The sequence below is a fragment of the Oreochromis aureus genome, linkage group 18 (assembly GCF_013358895.1).
Source record: "Oreochromis aureus strain Israel breed Guangdong linkage group 18, ZZ_aureus, whole genome shotgun sequence".
Taxonomy (NCBI): Eukaryota; Metazoa; Chordata; class Actinopteri; order Cichliformes; family Cichlidae; genus Oreochromis; species Oreochromis aureus.
In genome coordinates this window covers 2,330,773-2,348,659 of record NC_052959.1, presented here as the reverse complement: position 1 = coordinate 2,348,659, position 17,887 = coordinate 2,330,773, and the positions used below count along the sequence as shown (strand labels likewise).

General features: G+C 41.5%; 1 protein-coding gene across 9 annotated transcripts in view; it reads right to left on the bottom strand.

Moving 5' to 3' along the window:
• fam110b (family with sequence similarity 110 member B) overlaps nt 1–17,887 on the bottom strand; it is an 86,808-nt gene that overhangs the window by 54,369 nt on the left and 14,552 nt on the right. For 8 of the 9 annotated variants that reach the window (XM_039602618.1, XM_039602621.1, XM_039602620.1 and 5 more), the window contains exon 2: nt 4,880–4,988. The gene's annotated coding sequence lies outside the window, so the exon portion shown is untranslated. Of the gene's footprint in view, nt 1–4,860; nt 4,989–17,887 lie in introns of all 9 variants that reach the window. The other variant, XM_039602613.1, reaches the window with a different exon arrangement.

Below are 17,887 nucleotides of genomic sequence, written 5' to 3'. Positions count from 1 at the left end.
TGACGAACTCCTCCAAGGGATTTCATCAGATTGATGCGATCTCCAATGTGTGGAATCTAAAGACCTTTGTGATATTAAATTGCAAAGCTTTTTACGTTCAGGGAAACGGGGTGGTCATGGTGGCGTGTGGAGTTTCAATCACTCGCCAAAAAGCAGTAATCTTCTGTCACTCAAAAATACAATGTCCAATCTCTCCCAAAGGTCGCAGGCATGATGAGACTCGAGCTCGGAAATGTTTGTTATGCTATTTGTCAGTAATGGTTAGAGCGCCACCTAGTGGGAGGACTATAATCATGATTGAATGAGATGAAATGTTAGCTGGTGGTTAAATGCATGAATTCCATCAATCTGACAACAGATCGGACGTGCTGGTTGTAGGAGTTGGGCGTGGCTCCACGCGCCGGGGGTGCGAGGGCCCTCATAACGCTGCTTGCAGCTTTAATTTGTATTACTTTCCCTGGAACACTCTGTCACAGTCTGTGTCTAAAACCTAAAAGAGAATTATGGATTTGATCAACTGGTCTCTGAATGCTATTGACACCCTTTTCTCAACGAGAAGTCTGGGCTCGGGAGAGCCCGAGTGCCCTGGAGGGACTTTCCCTGCCGGATACACGATGGACGGGTGGCAGAAATGGAGGATCGTGTACCTGGCAGGACTGTCGATCGAGGACGCTGAAGATATCTACGTATTCGGAACCATGATAACAGGGTTCTTGCTGATCGGAGCTGGCCTGGCCCTGGCTTATCGGAGAATTAACAAAGCGGAACCGGCTGTTCAAACCCCCACAAGGCTGCCCGCTGGGATTGAATTGATGGGACGAGGTGCGACTTCTCAGGAAGGGCTCATGGAAGGCAGCATGGTTAAGAGCTTGGAGGCGCTAGCGGCTGCAGTGAATACTCAGAATAACATCTCTGAGTGGATATTGGGATACATCAGGGAAGAATCCGCTCAGAACAACACCTATGGGTGGAAGCTGGAATACATCACGGATCAGTTGGCTGCGGTCGTGAGGTCTCAGAATCTGCTCTGTGAGCAAAAGAGTGACAAGATCACGGAATCGACGGCTAATAACATCATGGAGAAACTCGCAGCTATCCAACGGGAGATTGAGAGACCAGTGTCAGAGTGTTAAAAACAGCTTGAAATTCTCATGAGTTGTTTGCAAAAAGAAAAATCACCATCATAATGCAGCTACCCCTTGGGCGCAAGCTGTGGGCTCAAGGCTGGAGCTGAACAAAAACTCCCTGATAACGACTGTGTTGAGTCTGTTCCTTCCCATTCCATACAAGGCCACCTGGGTTGGCTGGAAGACTGTTTACTTAGCCTGGCAGGGCGAAGGACACTGTCTCAGCTGAACTATGGACACACACACACACACACATACATATACTGATACTGATAAGTCGATCATGGCCGCCCCTCCCTGAGCCTGGTTCTGCCGGAGGTTTCTTCCTGTTAAAAGGGAGTTTTTCCTTCCCACTGTCGCCAAAGTGCTTGCTCATAGGGGGTCATATGATTGTTGGGTTTTTCTCTGTATTTATTATTGTGCTATCTACTGTACAATATAAAGCGCCTTGAAGCGACTTTTGTTGTGATTTGGCGCTATATAAATAAAATTGAATCGAATTGAATTGATAAGCACTCACTGACGCATCACCCTCCCTACCCAACGCCACCTCCAACGCTTACCTCCCCTCTGATGTGGACATCGGGTCAGTTGGAGGCGCAGCGGAAGATTGCAGCGGTCCCAGATCAGATGTACACACTGGAACACTTTCCCATGTTGCTTGTCTGTGTTTATTGTGTTATGGTGTGTTGATATCTGTGCATTCCTGTATTATCCTTTTGTGTTACATATTTCAATGTTTATTTCCTCGCTACCTGGCCTGACCTGTCTCCCCAATGTGATGTTTGTATTGTATGTACGGTCGGCAAGGTCTGTCATCTCGGTTGTGGGCAAAAGACTTGCAACTGACAAATAAAGGCTATCTCATCATCTCATCTCATCTTTTCTTCTTTGCCGACTTGACAAACTCATCCATTAGAGCAGGGGTCGGCAACCCTGGGCAGGGTTAACTGATGGCACGACCATAGCAGGACTGGCCCGGTATGCCCAATGGTGATTTTTCGTTTTTATCGGCCGATGATTTTTTTTTTCTTTTGTAATGGTATAAACAATGAAAGGTGGTGGATTGGCCAGATGCTGGCAGATGTGTAAAAATAACTGTTTGGTGGTGGCTATGGCGGAGCTTGCACAGAGGCCAGCAGGTGGATGAGGGAAAGGGGAGGCAGGAGGAGGAGAGACCCGAGGCGGCCACCGGTCAGAGTGTCAGGTGAACTGAACTTCAGGTAAGAAGTTATGACCTGCAGTCTATCTGGGTCAGATATAAACCAAGTTTAGGTGTAGTTTATTTTCGTTGTGCTGACTTTTTACCGTCAGTTACAATAACTACTACTGCTACTAAACTGCTACTTCAATCATGAAACTGATCAATGATCAGCTGATCGTCTTTTCTGACGCAAGTCCTGTCTCTCTTGTTTATCACCTACTTTGCGCCAGAAAGAGGAAACCGGCGGATGTCACGCTAAACAACAGCAGCACATTTAAGCTTGATCAGCTGTTGTTAGAATTTATTTAATATTAATTTCTAGTATCAGCTGATGTTTGCTGGAGCCACAGCTGTAAAGCTGCTGGTCATGATATCGGTTTGGATATGTGGTGAGAGGGAAACATGAAGATGAAACCAGGAGATGTCCTTACTGAATCATCAGAGCTGAACAGGTGATGGAGAAACAGGTTTACCTTTTAGGTGACATGAATGAGCTGAAGGGAAGTTATGAACTGTTTCTGAGAGATAAGTAACACCAGGATCCTTTTCTGAGTAGCTGACAGCTGGTAACTGTGCAGGGGCGGATCTAGCAAAGTTTTGCCAGGGGGCCAGGTAGGGCATTAACAGGGAAAGGGGGGCACAAAGAAATACTTTTCTTTCTTATTCTCATTTAAAATGTCTCGCTTTTAATAAATAATTATCTGAATCTTACAACCAAAGTTTTTATCTGATGTAAAATATATAGAAATCATACATATACCAACAAGACAGTGCACATCACTGTCACAAAAGCGTTTGTTTTCATTCAAATGCTTTATGGCTTTTCCTATAATACCTGGTGGGCCAATCTCTAGTCAAAATGCCCAGGACGATTTTTTGTCCCAGTCCAGCCCTGGGCACGACACGCAGTGAATTAATCTGAGAAGGTGCATTAAAAAATAAATGGCCGGGCCAGCGCTGCACATCGCAAATTAGCTCGCATAGACACAGTTGTGCTGCTTCTTAATGACGGTATCTTAGCAAACAACCCCAACTCCCAGATTCAACTTGTAATTGGCTAAAAATCATTTCGGCTACCGGTGAGAGGGACGTTGCTAACTGGCAGTTTTTTCAAGCGATGTTGAAATTTCCACATTCCAACGCTTCAAATGCTTCAGGAGCTGTCCGCTCAGCACAGCAACAGCACCACGGAAATACACGGATACATCCGTAGACTCGAGACAGAATTCACAATGGGTTTTCAGAACTTTCAGGTGTATGGACCAACATTTTCTTTTCTGATCAAACCAGAAAGCTTTAATGAGCAGCTGGATTTGTCTCGCATTAACTGGCTGAACACAGAGGACATCGAAATGCAGCTGATTGAACTGAAAAGCTCGACTCTGTGGGGGTCAAAGTTTGCAAAACTACGAACGCAGCTGGAATCCACAGCTGTGCGTGTTCATTGAGCTTGCATTTTCACCTGCTGGACATCACTACCTGACAAGGTTAACTGTCTTCAGAACATTGCAGAGGCCTTATTGACAGTATTTGGCTCTGTGTGAGCAGATTTTCTCTTACACAAAAGGTGTCCTAAGGCAACCGTCTGAATGCTGGACACTTGGAGACCTGTGTCTGAGTGGGAGACCAGAGATCACATTAACATGTGTATCTCTGTATTAACAAACATGCCCTATTTGCCCAGTTTACTTTTCTTATCATTGTTGTGAGGAGACCATAAATAGCATTTGCATTTTCTGTTGTAGAGTTCATTTGCTGTTCTTGTTATGGATAAAAAGTGTCTTTTTTTTGTTTCAAAACAGCTGATAACTATTCGCTGATAGCTGCCAACATCTGCGAACAAATATACTTCTATAAAGTTGTTCTATATAGTGTGTAACTGTTAATATAGCGCGTTATTAAATTTATTGCAAATGCAATCTTAAGGCACATTGACTTCTGAGGAAATTTTAGATGGCACTCATCATCAGAAAGGTTGCCTACCCCTGCATTAGAGTCTTTCTATAGTTACTCTGTAGAAATTTGGAGCTAACCCTCAGTTTAAACTTGATTTTACAAGCTTTGAGCATTGCAAAGTAAAGCACATCATTGCACAGCAGTGATTTGTGCCTTGGCTCAATAAAATAAAGATAATTTCTAGTTTCTGAAAAAATAACTAGTATGTTTAGAAATGCACTTTTTATTTTCTTTTTGCAGGAGGGAAAATAATTTTGCCCTCATCTGCACGCGGCCATTTGGTTATAACATCAGTGATACTACAGCCTGGGGAGCTGCTATTCAAATTCCAAAATAGCATTTTATATGATATGATACATGATATTGCAACTTAATGAATTAAAATTTCTACACTAATACAACACAGACCAGGAATTGTGGTCACTTGGGTTTTGTTTATTCATAAAATCATTTTGGTAAGCTGTTGGATCTTTAAGCTGCATGTCTCAGGTGTTTTTTTGTTTGTTTTTTTTAACTAATAATGTCTTTTTAAAAAAAATCAGTTTTAGATAACACACAAAAAAATGTCATTACATAAACTGAGTTTTTTTACTTGTTTGGAGCCTCCCTGGATGCTTTAAGCTTTTGCTATTGGCTGTCAGAACTGGACGACTCCTCCTTCTCTGTCAGTTGCTCCAGATTATCAGTTGGTGTCACAGTGCCTAAAGAAAAGAAGCACACATTAGAAAATAAAAGATCATGATTTGATCATGATGAGTGACATTACTGACATTGAAATAGAGCACCTCACATCACTGGTGCTACTTTTACTCCAAACATAAGCAGCGAGCAATATAAGCAAATCGAGAAGCTTGCTATATTCCAAGATCTAGGAATAAAGCCATTTAAGCACATGTTGCAAAACAATCCAGAGAGATAAATATCAGAGAAAAGGATTTCTTGATGCATGTTAGTATCACAGAAAGTCATTATTATTATTATTATTATTATTATTATTATTATCATTATTATTATTATTATTATTATAATAGCGGTGTCATTATTATAAAACATTATAAAAACAGACAGGTAGAGTGGGAGACCAGTGCTTAATGGGACCAGTCCTGCTGTTTGTCCCATGATTCAGACTACTGATATGTTACCCATATCCACCCATCCATCGCAGCCAATTCAGCCATATGTCCCAGAAACAGAAAACTGTCATCTAAAAGGAGTTTGACCACAACAGCTAGAACAGTCTGGTCAGTTTCTGCTTCCTGCCAAGCTGGCTGACCTCCATTTGAACCAGATGCAGGTACAGCCTCTTCTCCTCAACCTTTCAGTGGTACTGATGCTTCAGCTGATAGGGCTTTGGAGCGTGATGTCACGGGGGTGGGCGTGGAAAGGATTTTGGCCCCATCCGCCATTTTGGGGGTCTAGCGCAAGTGAAAAGGGAGCGAAGGCACACACAACAGCCATGGTTCGTATTTGCTGTCTGGTCGGCTGCAATGTTCGATCGCACGACCGGCAAGAGAATAAGATTGAAAATGGTTTATCTTTTCATTCTTTCCCAACCTGGAAGCAAGATGAGGCAGCTCGTGTATCGATGTTACCAAACGAAGGCGTCTAGCCTGGATAGCAGCTGTGAGACGAGCTGATATCCAGCTCTCTTCCATCTCCAAATATCTGTTGGTGCTCCAGACATTTTCATTCCGGTAAGTTCTAAATATGTTCATATCACTCTTTATAGCCTATTAGTTTTATTTTCGATGCGCTCTGAGGTCATAGCAAATTAGAACAAACATCCTACTGAGTGATTCTGCAGAACTACCTTCTATTTATAGAGTTTCTAATTATTTGGCATTATTGCAGCAAACCAGCCTATGAAATGGATGAAACACATCGTGACTGGGTTCCAGCGCTACATAAGGGACCTGCTTCAAACTTACCACCATGCCAATCAGATTGCTTCTTCCATGTGAGGGTGAAGAGGTGACCCTTCTGGATAAGATGGTGAAAGTTTGCTGCGTTTGTTGAACAGTGTGGTAGTAAAACCAGGGAAAATGAAACTTGCTCCTGTTAAATATTCTTAAGTCTTGTGCTGTATAAATAGTGGTATTTTTTTTTTTCAAAAATATACAGTAAATAATGTTAGTAGTGGGTGATATCATGTAAACACTGTCATGATTTTATGTAAACATTTTGTCTTTTATAAACTATAAATGACATGGATTCTACATTGTAACTGATGTGATGTTCTATAAAGTGGTTTTAATAATAAAAAAAGAGGCAAAACTTAGTTTGTTTCTTTATTAAATTTTTGAACAGTGGTACTCAGTCAGTACATATTCAGTAAATGCAAATTATTTACATGGCAGTGCACTTCAGGCATAAATCTGGACCCCTATATAAAACATTATGGCATTATAGCAGTGACAACTCCTCCACAGTAGCAGGTGGGATTTTTCTTTTTTTTGAGGACGGCTCCTTTTACCTTTCAATACGGATGGTCTGTTTATGTTTTGATCAAGAGCCTTTTTTTGGGCAGCTGAAGTGGAGAAGTCTATCTTATGGCCAACCTCTGGCTGTATCTTGGTCACATTACCCAGCAAAACCCAGTATGCAGGTTCATCTGTAACAGTCCTCGTGCCACAGATCCGCACTGTTGCTTCTACATTAAACAGAAGAGCAGCGACATGGCTGCAGGTCTCCACGACTCCGCCATACAGGTGCAGTGGGCGGCTTCAACCTTCCTGTGATGCTCACAGTGACCCATGGCTGCAATGCTGGTTCATTCAGTCTTTGAGAGTGCAGTACCTGAAACACACACAGACAAAGTTCATTTAAAGACAAGAACTATGAGCCAAGGCCGACATAAATGTGTTTTATCTACTTTATCATAAATGTGACAGTGTTTAGAAAGTTAGCACATACATGTAAGTTTTCATTTCTTTATGTGTCCATCTATAAAACACTGCATTTTATAGGGTAAATCTGCCTGTTCTCTGTCAGAAACCTGCCTGCAGAAAATGAACCTAAAGTATGTAATGTAAGGATGTAATCACTTTAGAGATGGAGAAAGCATAAAGTGACAATTATGAATCACTTAATATGATAAGGAGTTCTGCAGGTCATTAATCAATGTATAAAACTAAAATAAAATGTATTTTTAGTGACACAGGATACAAACACAGAAGCAAGATGTATATTTAAATTATTTATAATAAATATGAATAAATCATTGCAATTTCTTTAACCATAAAGAATAACTAAATCCTTCAGGACAATGTCTCATCAATGCACTGAACTCACTATGTTATCCACCTAACAGCCTCCACATGTTCTCACTGTAATTTCCCTCATGAATGAATTTATGCTGCACTAATCTGAATGTTTGGGGAAAATCAAACGCATTTCACACGCAGTACTCGAGCTGACTTACCTTTGTTTGAATGACGACTTGTACTCGCTGACTGCACAGATAAGGTACGAAAATATGTCAGGCTATGTCAGTAGCGGTTGGTCTTCAGGGTTTCTACTCCACGGCCGTGTTTCATACGGGTCCACATTTCCAATGCATGCTATTTTCTGCAAGTACTGCTGCTTCGCCTCTGGACGCAATCGGTCTCTATACCGTCCGTTTTCTTTGGAGCTGCTTTTAAGCATGATTCTTGTCGACGTCGTTCCAACACAGTGTCTCTTTTGATTCGTAGACCCGCGAAAATGGCGCCGCGCTCCGCGGCGTGACGTCAACTCCAAAGCCCTATTGATGTGATGATAACTGAACTATATGCATAGCGCATGCTGCTGTGTACTCAAAAGGTGTCCTCAGGCAACCGTCTGAATGAATGACTGAATGAATGACTTTCAGTAGTCGAATAAATTAACAAAAGCTTATTTATCTTTGCTTCTAATCAGGATGAATTATGAGAATTTAAGGCCCTTTTGAAGTGATTTTCTTTCTTCAAACATTTCAGACATTTGCTATCAACCTCTCGCCTCAGCTCTCACACACTGTAGTTCAGCGGTCCCCAACCATTTTTTGGGCCACGGACCGGTTGAATGTCAGACAATATTTTCACGGACTGGCCTTTAAGGTGTCGCGGATAAATACAACAAAATAAAATGATACGACCAAGACAAAAACTGTGGGATTTTGTAAATGTAATAATTAACACAAATTCACTGTGTAATTGTGTAACTTTATTAGCAGCGTCCTCCTGAAATGCGCCAACAACACTGAGAGTAACATCCTCCTCTCTGCCTATTAATGCTCTCTGATCGCTATGGTAATGCGTAAATATTTCTTTCAAAATAAGACACACAACTACAACACGGGAAAAAACCCAGGGAAACCGTTTTACTCACCATCTATACCTAAAAACACAAGCTGACAGGTATTTTTACATTTCTGTTTTCTTGCATTTTACTGTGACTGTATGTTGAACTCTGAGGCCAAACTATGGGTGACCTGAAGCTGTGGTTCAACGCTTTCTGTGTGGACACAGACAGCGCAGCAGAGATTATTCTTCTCCTCTGCAGATGGCGTTAAAGCTCCACACTTCAACAAATACCCACAAAATACGCACAGTAGGTGCCCACCATCCACGGTCTGAGTGAGACCAGATTCATCATGCTTTTCCATTTGAGTCTGTCTCTGCTGGCCATTTTGTATCAGCAATTTTAAATGTTTTCTCCTGGATTAAGACAAATCTGTCTCTCCAGTCCACATGGACACTCTCAGGCTCCTCTCAGTGGAAAGCACAACCTGGTAGACACATGCAGAGTTTTGCAGTGACAAAGTTGACAGGAATATTAAAATTAGTATTCGGAAGTAAAATTTTTTACTTCCGGCACCGCTCCGAGCTGGCAGCCAGTATCAGCAGCTCCGACCTGACCGAGTCCTTTTTTCTCTTTAATATATGTTTCTCTGTTGTTTTTGTGTTTTTTGTTTTTGTTTTTCTATTGTGGACTGCTGTCCCCCACAATGGAGCTCAGAATTCTATGGACAATTGTGTTCTTTATTACATTTTTTTACGGCGTCTTTGTCCGGAGAGCGCGTGGAGGTCCGACCTCCCATTGTTTACAGCAGGGATAAGCTGTTGCTTCATTCATTGGATCCGCTGCAGTTTGCTTACCAGCCTGGCATCGGGGTGGAGGACGCCATCATCTACCTCCTGCACCGAGCTCTGACTCACCTGGAGAAGCCTGGAAGCACTGTGAGGATCATGTTCTTTGATTTCTCCAGTGCTTTCAACACCATCCAGCCACGACTTCTGAGAGACAAGCTGGAGTTATCGGGAGTGGACCACCACATGTCCCAGTGGATACTGGACTACCTCACAGAACGCCCACAGTATGTGAGGTCACAGGGCTGTGTCTCTGATACACTGGTCTGCAGTACGGGGGCCCCACAGAGAACTGTGCTGGCACCGTTCCTCTTCACCCTCTACACTGCAGACTTCTCCATCAACTCCCCACGCTGCCACCTACAGAAGTTCTCTGACGACTCTGCCATAGTCGGCCTCATCACAGGTGAGGACGACTCAGAGTACAGACAGTGTACTCTGGACTTTGTTGACTGGTGTCAGCAGAACCACCTGCTGATCAACGCCGGGAAAACCAAGGAGTTGGTGGTGGACTTCCGGAGACGCAGACCCACCACACTGACACCGGTGAACATCCAGGGAGTGAACATTGAGATAGTGGACTCTTATAGGTACCTGGGTGTTCACCTGAATAATAAACTGGACTAGAGCCAGAACACTGATGCTCTTTACAGGAAGGGTCAGAGCAGACTCTACCTGCTGAGGCGGCTGAGGTCACTTGGAGTACAGGGAGCGCTTTTAAAGACCTTCTATGACTCTGTGGTGGCGTCTGTCATTTTTTACAGTGTGGTATGTTGGAGCAGCAGTTTATCGGCAGCTGAGAGGAAGAGGTTGGATTAGAGCTGGGCGATATAAGATTTTTTCATATCACGATATGTTTTTTTCATTTCAGGCGATAACGATATATATCACGATATAAGCCAAATAACTATATTTGTAAGATTCAAATGTGCCGTTGCTCACAAGTAAAATGTGAAATAATTAGCAGCTTGTTTTAATTAAAATATTTATTTCCCATAATAAGTTCAACAGGGTAGATGTACTTAAGGAACATGAGACTTCAGTTTCAGATAAATAAAGGCAAATATTGCAAACTACACAAAAGGCAGCCGCTAAAGAGTTTAAGTTTCAAAACAGAACAAACAAAACAGACTAAATTGTCAATTCCACTTAGAAACAAAATATTAATTCTAAAAATAAATCTTAGTTTGTTTTACAGAAGAACAGAAAAAAATTGACTAACTTTTGTCAATATCAAATAAACTGAGAACTAAAAGGAAATTCTCAATCTCTCCTTGTTGTATAGCTTAGCTTTTCAAACAGTTTTAACAGTGACTTTAGTCTGACAAAAGCCGAATGACTTAATTAGCGCTTTCAGTCAGAGATTGAGCATGCACCGCTTTATTGTATTTCCAGACTTGCTTTCGGCACAATTTACAGTGCGCGCTACTCTGTTTTTTATTCAGACTTGAAATAGCCGAAATACCTTCACACTACGGAACTTCTGTGGCCCTTCCGTTCGACAAGCTCTCCGGCATTGGAACCATCATCGTTTTTTTCTTCGGTAACCTTCGCTCACGCTCTCGGTTGATTTTTCTCTAGTCGGCAAACTCATTTCCTTCATTACCCGGGCTGCACGGCTGCAAAAACAAATACACATGTGCGCCTTGGCGCTTGTGCTGTACGTAACAAGTCACGTGATGTGACGCTGCGGCTGTGATTGGTTCGGCTCTGCGCCACTTAATTTGGATTGGCTGTTCTTTTTTTTTTTTGTTTAAGAGGACAAGAGAGATGAGGCCTATCGCAATAGTTTAATTTTTCTATCGAGAAAAAGTTATTTCGCAATACATATCGTTATCGTTTTATCGCCCAGCTCTAGGTTGGATAAACTCATCAGGAAGGCCAGCTCTGTTCTGGGATGCACCCTGGACCCAGTGCAGGTGGTGGGAGACAGAAGGACTCTGGCCAAAATAACATCTCTGATGGACAGAGTCTCCCACCCCATGCATGTAAATGTTGCTGAACTGCAGAGCTCCTTCAGTGACAGACTGCTGCATCCTCGATGCATGAAGGAGCGTTTCCGCAGGTCCTTCCTCCCTGCAGCTGTCAGACTGTACAATCAGAACTGCTCCCAACAATCATAGATGTTTACATCTGCGCTGTAACTGTAATAAGTTAATCAACCGATTCGCACTACAACTTGGTTTGCCTCTTACTTGTAGTTATTTTTATTTAATTTAATAACTGTACAGTACTCTGTATATAGTAACCATTGTCCTTAATGTAAATATTGTTACGTTCTTTGTCTAGGCGTGTATGAACGCAACAAGAAGTTGGCCCACTCACACACCACCCAACTAAGTACACAAACAACAATATCTTCTAAAAGTGCTAAGCAGCCATTTATTTTGCTTCAGCTGTGAGCAGTGCCAAAAAAACAAACAAAACAAAACTCCCTACTGGTCCCTATGCTTTCCTACACAAAATAAACACCAACCAAAAGACAATCCACCTAACTTTCTAACAAAAAACAGGAGAAAACTTAATCAACAAAAATGGCTTCTCACGCCTACTAGACTGCTGCAGTGAAGGATATATACAAGGTGAACAAAATGTACGATCGCTACCTGACAAGACTATTTACAACTATTTACAAACTAAGATTCTAACACCAGACACACGAGTGGAACATGGCGGATACACAGACAGACCAGCCACCACAAAGACAGAAGACACGACTTAAATACACACAGAGAAACACAGGGAGATTACACACAGGTGGGGAACACAGCTGGGAATAATCAACCAGACGAGACAGAGGTAAAACTTAACACACTCACATGAGACGCAGACCTTCACAATAAAACAGGAAACGAGAACACTACACTAAAACGCAGACCTGAAACTGAGAGACAGACAGAATGATACATGGAACCTGAACTAAACTAAACGTGCGATACAACCGAGAACAAATCCTTAAACATGACATAAAACAAAACACTGACAACATTAAATCATAACAATATTTAAGAAAAATTGTGTATGTTTCTGTTCTGTGTCCTGTGTACTGTTTGTTTGTATATGTGTCTTTTTGGCTGCTGTTACAACCAAATTTCCCCTTGTGGGACAATTAAAGGATTATTCTATTCTATTCTATTAATTCAAAGTGGAGACTAGGGCTGGGCCATACTATACCATTCATGGTAATACCGGTACAATGTAAGGCAATGATAAGAAAATAAAATATAGCGATAGAATATGGGTAAAACGCGCATGCACAGTGCCTTTGTTTTCATACTCATATGGCCGAAGAAGCATGGCGGCAACGGAGAATGAGAAGGGGGAAAGCGGATCGGGTGAACCAGAATTGGTTGGTAAAAATGGTGCAACTTCACTCCCCTAAATCTGGGAGTAATCTGGGTCCAAAACTCCGTCCTCTTTAGGTCCCAAAGTCAAACGAACACTGCGGCATCACAGAGTTCAAAACTGTCTAGATTCTTTCATCTTTAATAAAATGATCAGCATTTCTGCTTTACCAGGTGTAACAATTAAGTTTAACATCCAGGCATCCATGAAAACAGAATTTTTTTACATTTAACAGAGTTAGAAATTAGCAGGAAGTTAGCGGAAGTTAGCTCGCTAGTTTCGCTAGTTACCTAAGACTGATATAGCATGTTCTGACTGAGAGATTTCTGAAAAATTCAAACGTACAGCTCTGCTATCACTTCCAACATAAATGAAGACAGAAAACTAAACAGCAGTGACGTTTGTAGGGTTACTGAAGTTGGACTAGCTGCTATATAATGATGTGCTACGTGATCGCTAGCGACACAGCTATGTTAGCATAACATTAACAGTGAAGCTGGAGGATGAATGCTAAGTTTTTTCCACTCAATAAAAGTTAACGTGAGGGTTCCCGATGGTTAGGGACAAATGCAATCGCATGGCAGGATGCTGTAAACGGACCAAACTTCAGTCAGGAGAACAACTGAGATAATCCATCCACAATACGAGGTTAGTCATTAATATACTGCAACAACATGGGAATAGAGCAGCTGTGATAGAATAAGGCATTAATGAATCAATGGTACAGAAGTGGAGGAAGCAAGAAGAATGAGTTGAATAAAGTTTGATTTATCTGACTGCTTTGTTTCGCTTAATCTGCTTTATAATCCCGTGCACCTTATGGTCCGAAAAATACATATTTGACTTTTTTATTTGGCACACTGCAGTTTAATGTTGCAAAGCACCTCTCTTTAACTTTAGTGGATATTATACATGGTTATGCTCAGGATATGTTAGCCCATTTCTACTGGAAATGCCTTTTTGTTAAATTTTCAGCAAGGAATTTGCATTTGCACTGTTAAATTTTTATATAGCTTTAATGCACATAAAAAAAAAACCAGCTGCTTGTTTAAGTGAAAATAAATGGATGTGTTTTTGCGCTAGTAAAGTTGTGGAGTTGTATTTTGTATTTTGTCTCGCATCAATTATATCGTTAGTTATATCGTTATCGCAAATTTTCAAATATATATCGTGATAAATATTTTTGGCCATATCGCCCTGCTCTAGTGGAGACATAGCTGTGAAGCAGAGACTTGTAGAGAAGCCACTGGCTGAATGTTGGCTATCAGTTCAGGTCAACACTGATGCCTGACTGACAACACACTGAAAAAATGTCTCTTCTTCACATCATCACATCTCTGTTAGGCTCTTCAGTGTCAGGAAAAACTGCAAAGCTGCAAAGGAACACTGCAGCTTTTCCTCAGCCCGACTCGGCTTCGACTGGAACGCATCACTGCCTCCATGCACGTACGTGAAAGGAGTTCGTTTCTAATACGAGTCACAATTACTGAGCACAGAAAAATAGACCACAGTTCAAGACAGACATGGTATAGTTATTGTTAGGATTTTTTTGGTGTAGATATTGACACTGATACTGCTTTGCTGATACCAATACAATACACATATCCTCCCCTTTCTAAACTAGCTTTAAAATAGAGCTGCAGCAGTGCGTCATACATTAGTATGACGCACTGCTGCAGCTCTATTTTGTGTGATAATCTGTGATAATCTACCCAGAGCTCACAATGAGGTCAGACTAGGCCAAACAGTCTTTACAGTATGACTTCATATTTGTATTGTTAATTACAACAAATTAAACATGGCTAAAGGAGCTGAAACACAGGTATTGTGTTTGTGTAAAAACGTTACAGTTTACACTTACTGTAAGTACTGACTTCCAGCTGTCATCTTAGTTTAGTTCTTCCTGGTCCCAGCCTACCTCATTTACTCGCTGACATCATCTGGGCCTGTGCTGATTGGTTCTACATCAGTGACTCACAGTGGTGAGTATGTGAGTGGTATGTGGCGTACATGCACCAGCACAGAGGTCCAGATGGTCACTCAGTGGGAGCTGGAGTCCCACCAAATAACCTGCTAGCTATACTAAAACTACACAGCAGTAGTGCCTCTGTACATTCATAAGGAGAAAAAACAACAGAACACCCACACCATTAAAGTCAGCAACACTCAAAAACATTTGTCAAAAACATTGTTAATTCTGCAGTGAACTGCAGCAGCAGGGTTTTCTGGTAGGCTGTTGGGCAGCATATTAATATATAACCATGCTGCACTGCATGCAATGCATGAGGGGCAATTTGGGGTTTAGGTTCTTACTCAAAGACACGTTGATACACAGGCTGGAGGAACAGGGGATTAAACCGCTGAACTTTTGATGCACATACTATCCACCCAAAGATACTAAGGCTACTCGAAAGCGATGGATATACACACAGAGAAATAAAAAGGTTGTCCCAGTAACAGGCTGGCTTTGTAATCAGCACCAGCTGAGAGCACAAAACAAAATAATCTTAGCACTTTGACATAAAGAGATTTTGCCCAGAAAACCCCCCCCCCCAGCAAATTCATTACCATTACTAAAGTGACCTTGACCCACAGAAGTTTGAACTGTTGCAGTGAAAGTCGTGGGTTAACTAAAGTACTTATGGTAGAATGGGAGGCAGAACCTTCAGCCATCAGGACCCTACTGTGGAACCAGCTACTAGTAATAAAACTACAAATTGTGTCAAAGTTTTATTAAAAGCTTTGTTACAATGTTTCATTTTCATAAAGCTTATAGTTAAGGCTGCATTAGCTGACCATGAACTTCAACAGGTCTAAGCCTGCTGGGAGCTTCCCATGATGCTGTTTCTTTTTCACTCACTATGTGTTTATACACCGCTCTGCATTTAATCATTGGTTATTATTAATATCTGGCTCTCTTCAACAGCTTTGTCCGGTCTCCCTCTCCTTACCCCAAACTGGTCACGGCAGATAATTGCCCCTCCCTTGGTTTTGCTGGAGGTTTCTTCCTGTTAAAAGGGAGTTTTTCCTTCCCACAGTCGCCAAGTGCTTGCTCATAGGGGGTCATCTGATGGTTGGGTTTTCTCTTTATTATAGAGTTTTTGTCTTACAATATAAAGTGAATAAAACTTATAACAATAACAACCCCATTTTTTTTATTGTTTTTTTTTTTAAAGACTTATAACACAAAAGCAGTGATGATGATGATGCTGTGAATGATGTGAACACGTCAACAATTTATTTTATGATTAATTCATCAGCTCTTGGACTTTAAATGCTCCCCTCCACAACATGCCACAGAGTCTGTTTTCTACAAAAAATTTTTTCCTCATCTATGTTACTGAAGCTGACCAAAAGGAAAACAGAGTACTGTAAAATTAGTTAGCAAACTAGCAACAAATCTGTTAAAATTCTTAAATCCAAGTTGTGTTTTGAGTTTAATCTCAGCTGCTTGCCCAACCCCACCCCCACCCAGTGTTTTGCCCAATAATACTGGATCTGGTGGAAATGCTCCTGAAGATTTCACTGTATGTTGAGAACATAGAATTTGGTAGAATTAGAAAGAGGATCGGTGTCTGTCACATGTGAAGAAGAATGCTGTGGGCTCCTGCTCTGTGGCAGCCTGTCCACCTCAGTGCCTGCTGAGTGTGTGGGAGGAAAAGGAAAAGAGGCTCAAATTAGCAAAGCACACAGTGATGTGAGCTGATGGGGAAAAGTGGACCAGGACACACAACAGAAAGGAGAGAAAACAGAGGTAAGCCAACTCCAATTCCAAAAAGGTTTGAATGCTGTGTAAAATCTGAATAAAACTGAATGCAATGATTTACAAATCTTTCAAATTCAAATTCTTTCAATCTATTCAACATAGGAAACATATCAAATGTTTAAACTGAGAAAACAAATCATTTTAAGAAAAATATGTAATACTTGAATTTGATGGCAGCAGCACATCTCAGAAAGTCTGGGCGGGGTCATGCTTCCCACTCTGCAGCGTCTCCTTTTCTTTAAAATCAGTCCACAAACTTGTGGGAACCGAGGAGAGCAGCTGCTGGACTTCTGGGAGAGGAATGTTGTCCCATTCTTGTCTGAGAGGATTCTAGCTGCTCAGTAGTCCTTTATCTTTGTCACATTTTTCACTTTATGATGCTCCAAATGTTCTCAGGTGGTTAAAGGTCTGCACTGCAGACAGGCCAGCTCAGCAAGGTGCTCCCTGAAACACATGCTATCTGGGTGGGAGTATATGCTGCTCTAAAACTGCCAACTCCAGAGGCACTAATGCACCCCCACACCACCAAAGATACAGGTGTTCTTGAAGTGAGCACTGAAAGCAAGCTGGATGGTCCTTCTCCTCTTTAGTCTAGAGGACGTCGTGTCCATGTTTTCCCATTCCTAATTTAAATTTCTTCAGTTTTCCACTTTGCTTCGATCCATTTTGGTCTGGAGGTCCGGCTTTGGTCCAGAGATAATGGCACTGTTTCTGGACCCACAAATGGCTTCTGTGTTCATAGTCAGTGATTTCTGTCTGTTCCTGAGCCCATGTACTGATTTAGTCACAGAATCGTGTCTGTGTTGAATGCAATACTGCCTGAGGGCTTGAAGACCATTGGAATCTACAATGGGAGAAGGCTGTTGATTTTCAGCCTTCTCCCACACACACAGATTTCTCCAGATTCTCTGAATCTTCTGAACATATGACTTTGGAGGATGAGATATTCACAGTATTTGCAACTATTTGCATTCCACTGAAATTGTTCCACAGTTTTGGAGACGCACTTTTTTGCTCTAAGAGGTTCTTTTTTCTTTTTCTTTTTTCCCCTTTAGCCAGTCCTGTTACTGACCTGTCATCTGTTAGGCTAATTACATATAAAATACAAAATAAAACTCTGCCACTTACTTTTCCAGCCTTTTGCTGCCCCCTCCCAACTTTTTTTGGCACATGTTGCTGCCAAATTCAAAACATCCTGTTTGCAATTGTATATTTTCTCAGTGAAGATTTGATAAAATAAAATAAAATAAAGATTTATTTGATTTGCAAATCATTACATTCTGTTTTTATTTACATTTACACAGAAACCCAACTTTGCTGGAACTGAGGTTGTAGTGTGTGTGTGTGTGTGTGTGTGTGTGTGTGTGTGTGTGTGTGTGTG